Source organism: Elaeis guineensis, chromosome 12 (assembly GCF_000442705.2).
Source record: "Elaeis guineensis isolate ETL-2024a chromosome 12, EG11, whole genome shotgun sequence".
NCBI classification, from domain to species: Eukaryota; Viridiplantae; Streptophyta; class Magnoliopsida; order Arecales; family Arecaceae; genus Elaeis; species Elaeis guineensis.
This window is the reverse complement of record NC_026004.2, coordinates 49,011,300-49,022,756: the sequence shown is the minus strand read 5'-3', so window position 1 is coordinate 49,022,756 and position 11,457 is coordinate 49,011,300.

Below are 11,457 nucleotides of genomic sequence, written 5' to 3'. Positions count from 1 at the left end.
GCTATATATCATATTTAGATCCTAGTGTAGGATAAATTTTTATTAATTAATTAGATTAATTAATAATTTTTATTGTAAAATAATAATTTTGAAAAAGTTTTAAAATTACCATTTTACCTCTGTACTGAATTTCGCTTCAAATGGTATCAGAGCAGGTTCTTAGATATGATATATATATATATTTGCATGCATAGATTAAGATGTAATCTAAAAGTTTAAATTTAAAATTTAAAATTTAAAATTTGAAATTAGAATTTTGAAAGTTGTTCTAAATTCAAAATTCAAAAATTTAAAATTCAAAAATTTGAAATTCAAAAATTTGAAATTTAAAATTTGAAATTTGAAATTCAAAATTCAAAATTTAAAATTCAAAAATTTGAAATTTAAAATTTAAAATTTGAAATTTAAAATTCAAAATTTGAAATTCAAAATTTGAAATTCAAAAATTTGAAATTTGTTTGAAATTTAAAATTCAAAATTTAAAATTTGAAATTTGAAATTTGAAATTTAAATTTTGAAATTGATATATTTAGATATACTTGATCCAAGTAGCAAGTAATCGAATTGGGTTGGTTGCCATGGCCGTCCGGTCATAGAAGAAAAGTAGGGTTTAAAGGCCCTCTCTTCCCATTCGATGGGGTCTCCTATGGCGGTAGGGGTGCCGATGTGATTATATCCCATGCAGATGAAGTAGCGAAAGAAATATTCATGATTTATTTTGATTGAGTTATTTTCTGTTATGTAATTAGTAATAGGATTGCTATTTATGAAATGTGCTGATCTATTTGTGAAATGAGTCAACATATTTGGTGAACAAAAAATAAAACTTTTCAAATTTGAAAATTATTTTCGAAATGCCAAACCCTGACCTATTAGCCCAAATACTTAATTAAAAGAATTAAGTGTTGTTTAGTAGGTCTAGAATTGTGAATTAAGACCTAAGACAATTGCATAAACTTGTGGGTCAATGGGATAGATGGATTAGATCCATAATTGGGTTAGACCTAAGGTTAGCTTAAAGAAATGGACTAAATTAGAGTAATTGGTCAAATCTAATCAAAAATTAAATTAGATTAGGTCAAGGATACTCTAGACTCAACTCCAATAGTTGTAGTTGAATGGGTCCATGTCTTTAACTACACCAAGATGGATTTAATTCATGGCTACGTGGTGGAACCCTATTTACTAAGTTGATCAAATTAAAACTAATGAACCGGTTGGTGTCTAAGGTAAGTTTGGCAGTTTGACCAGTGGTTTTTAAGCAGGAGCTACTCGCAGTGATTCGATCTCTGACGAGTTAATGGCTTATCCCCACCACTGATCTCACTTACCTGGCCAACCTGGTGAATTAGGTTTTGATTAGATCACTTGGTGATTAGGGCTCACTCATGTCATTAGGTAAATAGTTTGACTGATTTAGGTGCTCCTAATGCCAGCTTTAAGTAAATCCTTTTTAATCTGACTTGGTGAAGTCAGTGGGAGGATTGAAATTGACTGGATATTTTCTTCTCATCTATTCTTTAATAAAATTTTTAAAAATTATTAGGTCCTAAAAATGATTAAGTTATATTGATAACTAAGTCATAGCCTCCCATTAAGTGAGTGATAATGAGTCCATTAGTTTAATAATCATTGGAGGTCCAAAGGCCTGGTGTTTATTGACTAATAAAATTATCATTCATAATATGATAATTTGGTTTGAGTCTTTCTGATGGTGGTCAGGTTGGCTAGTCAAAGTCGGGCCTGATCATTTATTGGTCTAATTTACCAAATCAAATCATGTTAATGGTTGGACCTAACCAGATCTTTTCCGTGGAGGCCAAAGCCTACTGATTAGGTTCTGGGGCAAAATCAATTATTAGAAGTTGTTTAGAGAAACAACTGGTTATGAACCTACCCATAGATGCACATGGGTTGACCAACCAAAGTTGGGCTCGTGTGTAGTCTGTGTGAATTCTTGTACCCACTAAGGAATTAAAGTAATTCTTTGAATTGGAGGTTGAGGCTACCAGTTCATAAAAATACTGAGGAAAACTTTAGACTAAAGTCCAAGTCTTTAGTATTAATAATTTATGTACTAATATAGGTCTGGTTTTCTTTTATGCAGCTATGGCCACTACCCTTTCACTCCGATCATTATTAGATAATGACAAGCTCATGGGACCTAATTTCGATAGCTTGTATCGAAAATTAAAAATCATCCTTGAGCATGAGCGGATCCTTTATGTAGTAACGGATCCGGCACCTGAGGAGCCAGTCCCGAATGCTAGAGGGGTGGTCCGAGATACTTACTAGAAGTGGCTCAACGATCGCACCACCGTTTGGTGCATTATGCTGGCGGCAATGAATGATGAGTTCAGCCGCAGGTTCGAGAACGCCCAACCATAGGAGATGCTTCAAATGTTGAACGACTCCTTTGGCATGCCTGACGATATTGAAAGGCACAAAACTAGTTGTGCCATTTTTAATGCTCGGATGAGGGATGGAGTCTCAGTCACTGATCATGTATTGTACATGATCGAAATGATTGAGCACCTAAGTAAATTGGGCTTTTCCCTGCACGAGCAGCTCGGTAAGGATGCGATCCTTAATTCTCTGCCTAAGTCCTACCTTCCCTTCCTTACTCATTTTCGAATGACAAAGCCTGCAGTAAACTACCACGGCTTGTTGGGGTTGCTGTAGAACTTTGAGAAGGACCACCAGCTCCATAAGGAGTCGGTAAATGTTATGGGAGGGTCTTCTTCTGGTCGTCGATCCTTTAAGAAAGGGAAGAAGAACAAGAAGAAGAAGAATAAGAAGGTGCAGCCGCATGCTGACCAGAGCTAGACGGAGTGCTTTTTTTGCAAGAAGCAGGGGCACTGGAAGAGGAACTGTCCTCTATACATTGCCTCACTGGACCCGAACAGGCCGAAGAAGAAGCAAGGTACTTATATGATAACACCTTGCAACTTTTTCATTTGTGATACTACTGCCTGGGTATTGGATACCAGAAGCTCTTATCATTTTGCAATTCGATGCAGGGTCTGCAGGTCAGTAGGAGATTTGATGAAGGCAAGAGATTCCTGAATGTTGGAGATGGAAGCAAAGTTCCAGTTCTAGCATTAGGAATCATGAACTTTGTAATCAATTCTCGAAATATAATTATGAGTGAATGTCACTATTGTCCAAGCTTTTTATTAAATATTATTTCTGTAGGCCTTTTGGCCATGAACGGTTATCAATTTTTAATAAAAAAAATATTTACAATATCATTTTGAATGGTGTTACAATGATTGTTGGACAACTTAATAATGAAATTTATTTTCTATCATAACCTGTTAATGTGGTTCAAACCTTCGGTAAATGCCCTAGAATAGATAATGTGTCAGAAATCTACCTTTGGCACTGTAGGCTAGGTCATATCAATAAGAACAAGATAAACAGATTGGCTCAAGAAGAAATTCTTGAAGTAGGTGATTGTGAATCACTTCCAACCTGTGAGTTCTGTCTTCTTGATAAAATGACCAAGTCACCTTTTATTGAAAAAGATGAGCGAGCCAGTGAACTCTTGGCTCTGGTATATTTTGATGTATGTAGACCCACGAGCTCAAATGCAAGAGGTGGATATTTCTACTTCATAACCTTCACAGACGACCTATCGAGGTATGGGTATGTCTATTTAATGAAGCATAAGTTAGAGTCATTTGAAATGTTAAAACTATTCCGAAATGAGGTAGAAAAATAAACTGAAAAGTGTATTAAAACTCTTCGATCTGATCGAGGAGGTGAATACCTTTCCAATGAGTTTCTGACATATCTTGGGGAGAATGGAATTCTCTCTCAATGGACTCCTCCTGGAACACCACAGCATAATGGTGTATCTGAAAGGAAGAATCGGACCTTGTTGGACATGGTTCGATCCATGATGGGGTTTGCTGGTCTGCTGATCTTCCTCTGGGGATATGCGCTCGAATCGGCTTGTTACCTTTTAAATAGAGTTTTGAGTAAGTCTGTAACTAAAACACCATATGAGATATGGATAGGACGTAAGCCAGTACTCTCGCACCTTAAGGTTTGGGGGTGTCCGGCTTATGTTAAATGTTTAATTACGGACAAGCTAGGACCTAGGTCTGACAAGTGTAATTTTATAGGATATTCAAAAGAGACCAAAGGGTATTATTCTACCTGGCTGATGAGCAAAAAGTGTTTGTCAACCTTAAGGCAATCTTTTTGGAAAGGGAGTTCCTTGGTAAAGGGACTGTTGCCTCTAAGGTCGAACTTGATGAAATTCGATAGGTGAAAAATCCGACGTAAGTTGCTGAATCGGATTTGATTAGATTAGATCCGGAGCCCATTGATCAAGCACCCTTAAGGTGATCTGATAGAGTACCACATCAACCGAACAGATACTATGGTTTCTTGGTCCGGGATGATGATCCTATCGAACTTGATAAAAAAGATGAGGATCCGATCACCTACATGGATGCAATGCAGAGATCCGACTCTGAGAAATAGCTAGAGGTCATGAAATCCGAAATGGAGTCTATGAAGGTCAACGATATGTGGACATTGGTTGACCCACCCGAAGGAGTAAAACCCATAGGGTGTAAGTGGGTCTTCAAGAGGAAGAGGGACGCAGACGGAAAGGTGGAAACCTATAAAGCCCGTCTGGTTGCCAAGGGATATCGTCAACGTTATGGTATAGACTATGACGAGACGTTTTCTCCGATGGCAATGCTCAAATCCATTCGAATTATGCTTGCGATAGCTGCCCATCTGGACTATGAAATCTGACAGATGGATGTGAAGACAGCTTTCCTAAATGGAGAGCTAGATGAAGAGGTGTATATGATACAACCTGAAGGATTCACGTCCACTGATGAGTCTAAAGTGTGCAGACTACAGAGGTCCATTTATGGACTTAAGTAGGCATCCCGGAGTTGGAACATACATTTTGATAGGATGATCATGACGTATGGCTTCGTTAAGAATGGAGAAGAGCCCTGCATTTATAAGTGGACTAATGGTCCAGTAGTGGTATTTCTCGTATTGTATGTGGATGATATTCTCTTAATCGTGAATGATATCCCTGCATTACAGAGAATAAAGATTTGGCTGTCGTCACAGTTCTCCATGAAGGATTTGGGAGAAGCTTCCTACATCCTAGGGATGAGGATCTATAGGGATAGATCTAAAAGATTGCTTGGTTTATCTCAGTCTACGTACATAGATACTATGCTGAAGAGGTTCAGCATGGAGAATTTCAAGAAAGGCTATCTATCGATAGGCCATGAAATTTTTCTCTCGAAGAGGGATTGTCCGACAACACCTCAAGAGAGAGAGCATATGGGTAGGATTCTATATGCTTCGACAGTGGGATCTATAATATACGCCATGACATGTACACGATCAGATGCGGCATACTCACTAGGGGTAGTGAGTAGATACCAATCTGATCCAGAAGAAAATCACTGGAAGGTTGTTAAAACCATCCTAAAGTATTTAAAAAATACTATGGACCAGTGGCTTGTTTATGGTGAATCGAACTTGAGACTTATAGGATTTATAGACTCTAGTTTTCAGTCTGATCACGATGACAGCAAAAGTATGTCGGGATTTATTTTTACCCTTAATAGTGGGGCTTTCTGCTGGAAGAGTTCCAAGCAACATACAGTGGCTGATTCAGTTTGCGAGGTGGAGTATGTCGCTGCATCAGATGCTGCCAAAGAAGCGATGTGGCTGAAGAAATTCATCATCGAGCTTAGAGTAGCACCCTCCCTTGTTGGTCTAGTTCTGCTCTACTGTGACAGCTCTGGAGCCATTGCTCAGGCGAAGGAACCCAAGGCACACCAGCGGACGAAGCATATTCTGCACCGCTACCATCTCATCCAGAAAATTATGGATCGAGGTGACGTCGACCTTCAGAAGATTGACGAAAAGGAGAACCTGGCCGACCCATTCACTAAAGCCATTGCGATGAAGGAGTTCGACGACTACAAGTCAAAGATGGGTATTAGATACTGCACCGATTGGCTTTAGGCCAAGTGGGAGATTGTTGAGAATAGTGTCCCAAAGCCAATCGTCAGCCTGTTGACGGTTGTGCTCATTTTTGTATATGTACATGAATTATGAATTAATAAAAAATATTTTAATATTTTTTATCACAAAATATTTCATCTTCTAATGAACTCCTATGTTGTGGTGAAGTCCTTAGGACTATTTAGACTCGACAAAGGAGGATTTGTCGTTTAGTCCTTAAATCTGTTTGCGATCAAATGATACGTTGTTACTAAGGACGACAATGTTTATCAAGTATAGATCGTTGTGTGCCATATAGGTTGGTTGTCCTCTTAACCAATGAGTGTGGAGACACTGGTATGGCATACAGGTGAGATGTAAGGGTACATCTGCACTGAACGTGACCGACTCCGGAGCTATTTCTACTGTCAAGATTTGCTCCGATGGAATATGGGTATAAATGTCCCTCCGACCTGAGACCACCACAGTGACTTGCAAGCAACTCACTGCACTTAGGCACTGGACTACCTGAATTTCTAATTCAGTGACGGAAGGCTGCTGGGTGTAGTCAAGTACTTGACTTGTCGGTGCGTGTGTCAAGATGGGATTGACCACTCCAGTTTAGGAGCTGTATACAGTCGTATTTTAATTTAGCAAAATCTTGGCTAGGGTAGTCTTTGTGAGGAGTCACAGGACTGTTTGAGTTGAGCACGATTCGGATGATCTAATCAGGGTTGACAGTTTAACCCTGAGTCATCCTAAACACAGAGATTAAAAGGATGAATTATACAGTAACCATATTCACATAGGTTCTAAGTGTTGTGATTGTGACTATTCAACCTATCCGATCGATGGGTATCTTTGCTAGATGGTCACTTCGACTAGTACAGGAATTGGTTCCTGTGCTACCGGCTTAGGTTCGAACCTGCGGGGTCACACACATTAGAGGTTCCTATCTGATCTGATGGCTGATCTACTATCCGCACAAAGGTATTATGTTCTGAACACATTACAGTAAAGTGTTTACTGTTCAAATTTGAATTTCAAATTTAAATGCATGCATGCTATATATCATATTTAGATCCTAGTGTAGGATAAATTTTTATTAATTAATTAAATTAATTAATAATTTTTACTGTAAAATAGTGATTTTGAAAAGTTTTAAAATTACCATTTTACCCCTGCACTGAATTTTGCTTCATAAGTATGGTCATGGTTAAGGCTGTTGAGTTATATGTGTTTTGACGTGAATCAGATTTATGATCATGTATATATATAAATATTTGAAATTATTTGAATAAGTATGAAATATATTTTTATATTTATTCATAGCATTGCTTTGAAATATTATATATGTTGGGTTTTGACCATACAGCGAAAAGTGATTTTTAAAAATTTAAAACCAAACAAGTCAATAGCTTTAACATATAAAACTATCGAGCTGAAATTCAAACCCAAGAATCACCTTGCCGATGTCAATCAAAACAAAATAAACATGCAAAAAGGGATAGAATTTTTACTTTCACCAAAATGATAATGTGGCATGTTGGTGATCTCCATAAGACTCTAAAGTAGAAGTCCTTCAATGGTGATCTACATGAAAGTTGGCCAAGGTCCTTCCTAACCGGTGCACCGTCGCAGCCTTGTCTTCTCAATAATACTACCGGCTTCGAACTCAAGGAACGATCATGCCAAAGCCCAGTCGCCTCCAAACTTGCCACCAAGATCATGTCAAGAAGACACTCTTTAGATATCTCACAACCTAGAATTTGATTTTTGGGTCCAACACATAAAAAAATCAAACCCTAGGGCACACTAGCAACACTTGCTAATTCTCTCACCACCCTTTTTACAATTTTTGCCACTCAATTTCTCCTTGCCTTTTTCTCAGATTTTTTCTAAAATTTTTTCTTTGATTTACACACCACTTATCTCTAGTTTCAATCCAAAATCTTGACACTGGGCCATATAGGATGTCCCATATATATAAGGGACAAAGAGATGTGAGATGGGACTAAGGGGCGCCAACCTTTGGCGCTCCACTTTCTCATGTGGTGAAAAAATTCATCATGTAGAATTATGATGCAAGAGAGTCTTCACATAGAAGGACTCTTCCTTTTCTATGTTCCATAAAAATCTCATCTTAAATTGGTGACAAATCATAAAATTCTGATTGATCATTTAAGGCAACGCATTAAGATAAGAGTCTTCATAAAGAAGGACTCTTCATCTTCACATGCTAAAATGAGTGGGGCTGCATTTATTTTTTGGCATAGCATCTGGTGGGTGCAGTGAAATCCTTCTCCACTTGAAACTATTTCAAGTTAGATAAGAATCCAATCAAGATAGACCCAATCCCATTAGGTCAAAGATAACTGGTCTAGGTTAGCTAAAACACTTTGATCTAAACTAATTTAGGAACTTGGGTTAATACAATGTGCTAGCATATTAAATTAACCTTTAGAATTTATATTAAATTCTAATTAAATTAGATCAAAGCTAAATCTCAAAGTGTGTGACCCATTGCATTCCAAATCTAGCAGCAATGGATCAAGACTTTCGATATAACCCTAATCTGATCAGATTAGATCACTCGAAGAGTCCCAATCAACTAGAACTCTTCCTAATTGATTCCAAAATTAAATTTTTTTAATTCTGATGAGTTCATAAGTCAAAATTGACATCTAGCAATGTATCATGACTCTCTAAAAGATTTAAAATTTTAGTAAAAAATTATCAAAATATGCTTCAGTTGTAAGTTACCGTGTAATTCAATCTTTCAATCAAACAACATCCTAAATGAGCTGTGGGTAAGAAAATATGTCAAACCTAATCACTTATCTTTATGTATCTCAATCAGAAGGTGATGATTTAGTTGATGATGCATTAGAAACTCTTTTCTAATTATTATCCTACTTTGGCCAAAGACTTTCAGAATCACTGACCTATGAGATCACATAGGACGTTCGCTCTCTTTATTAGGAGTGACTTATCTCTTATTAATCACTCACAACCTCCATGCATATTTTACTACATCCAAAACACCCCATACAAGGATCAAGAGCCAAGTTAGAGAGTGAACCAAAATATAGATCCATGCACACATGGTTCTATGATGATCTTAGGTCAAAAGATCACTTACACAACTCGTATTAGAGAATCATCAGTTGACATGTAAATAAGACTCCATCTAATATTCTCTCGTAAGTCTATTCAGTGAACTCATTCTTTAATGAGCACCCATATCCTTGTATTAGTGTTACCACACAAGTGGTTGTAAGATCAACTACCCTCATTTCTGAACATACATAGGACATACCAGTCTTACTGTTATCATTGATCCTCGACTCAATGAACCAACGACTAGAAATATTTTAGGTCATAACTTATCAAGGATTTTGGTCTCACTGACGTGATCTCATCACAACCTTAAAATCATTGTCTGGACCTATGGGTTCATTATAATCTTAAAATAATAAGATGCAGCATACAATGAATCAAAAATATCTATTTTATTAATAAATTAATATTAATTACATGAGTTTGGAAGATAAATTATAGAAAATATTCTATCACATCCCGTATGCGATTGGCTTGTAAGGCATCATTCTTTCTATCTTTCACTTGCACTAAAGCCAATCACCCCAATACTTGATACCCATGCTATCAAGGTGACGGTCAAACTGCTGCATTGATAAGACCTTAGTGAACGGATCTACTATATTATTCTTGATGTCAACTCACTCCATGATCACATCGTGTCTTTTGACTATCTTCCGAATGAGGTGGAATCATTTTAGGATATGCTTGGATTTATGATTGGACCTTGATTCTTTGGCTTGAGTAACTATCTCAGTATTATCATAATAAAGGGGTACTGGTTGTTCAATCTTTGAAACCACATCCAATTTTGTGATAAATTACTTCATCCAGACGGCCTCCTTAGCAGCCTCACTAGCAGCAATATACTCAGCCTCAGTGACTGAGTTAGCAATAGTTTACTGTTTAGAACTTTTCTAACTTACTGCACCATACAGAGTGAACACATATCTAGATATAAATTTACTATCATCCGGATCAGATTGAAAACTAAAATTAATATAACCTTCTAGTTTTAAATCAGATCCTTCATATATTAGAAAAATATCTCTAGTCCTTCTCAAGTATTTGAGTATATTTTTTATAGCTTTCCAATGATCCTCTCCGGGATCAGTCTGAAATCTACTTACAATGCCTAAGACATAAGCTACATCAGGTCTGGTACATAATATAGCATACATAATTGATCTTACAGCCGAAGCATAAGGAATAGAACTCATTCTATTTCTCTTTTCAGGTGTCTTAGAAGACATCTTCTTAGAGAGTTGTATGTCATGACCTATGGGCAAGTAATCTCTCTTCCCTCCATGTTGAACCTCTTCAATACAAGGTCAATATACCTAGAGGAGATAAGCCTAGCATCCTTTTTAATCTATCCCTATAGATCTTTATACCTAGTATATAGGACACCTCACCCAAATCTTTCAGAAAAAACTTTTGTGATAGCCATGTCTTGATCGATTGCAATATTAGGATATCATTCTCAATGAACAGTATGTCATTCATATACAAGACTAAAAAGATAATAGCACTCCTACTAGTCTTCTTGTACACACAAGATTTATCCACATTTTTGATGAAGCCAAACGATTTGACTATCTCATCAAAACGGATGTTCTAGCTCCTCGATGCTTGTTTTAATCCATAAATGGATCTATTTAGCTTGCATATCTAATTTGATCTCCTACTAGAGATAAATCTCTCTAGCTGAGTCATATAGACTTCTTCCTTAAGATTTTTATTGAGGAAGGCAGTCTTGATATCCATCTGCCAGATCTCATAGTCATGGTATGCTGTAATAGCAAGCATTATCCGAATAGATTTGAGCATGGCTACTGACGAAAGGTCTCTTCATAATCAACACCTTATTTTTGTCTGAAATCTTTTGCCACCAGCCTGACCTTATAGGTCTCTACGTGGCCATCTACTCCAATTTTTCTTTTAAAGACCCATTTATAGCCTATTGGGCTCACACCCTCAGGCGCATCAACCAAAGTCCAAACTTGGTTGGTATACATGAAGTCCATTTTGAATTTTATGGCATTGAGCTATTTATCAGAGTTACTACTCATGACAGCTTTCGAATAGATTGTGGGATCATCATTTTCAATGATGTGGGATGTATTGTCATTCTCAATGACAAACCCATACTTAAGTGGTATATTACGCACTCTACTTGACCTTCGAAGAGAAGATGTGTGAAGTGGCTGTGCCTCAACAGTGGGCACATTTGGTTGAGAACTATTTTTTGAATCCTGAATGGATTGTAGGTTTGAACTTCTACAAGTTCAACAGACCTCCAACTACCTCCTTCTTGGATAAACTTTTTCTCCAAGAAAATGGCATGCCTACCAATAAACA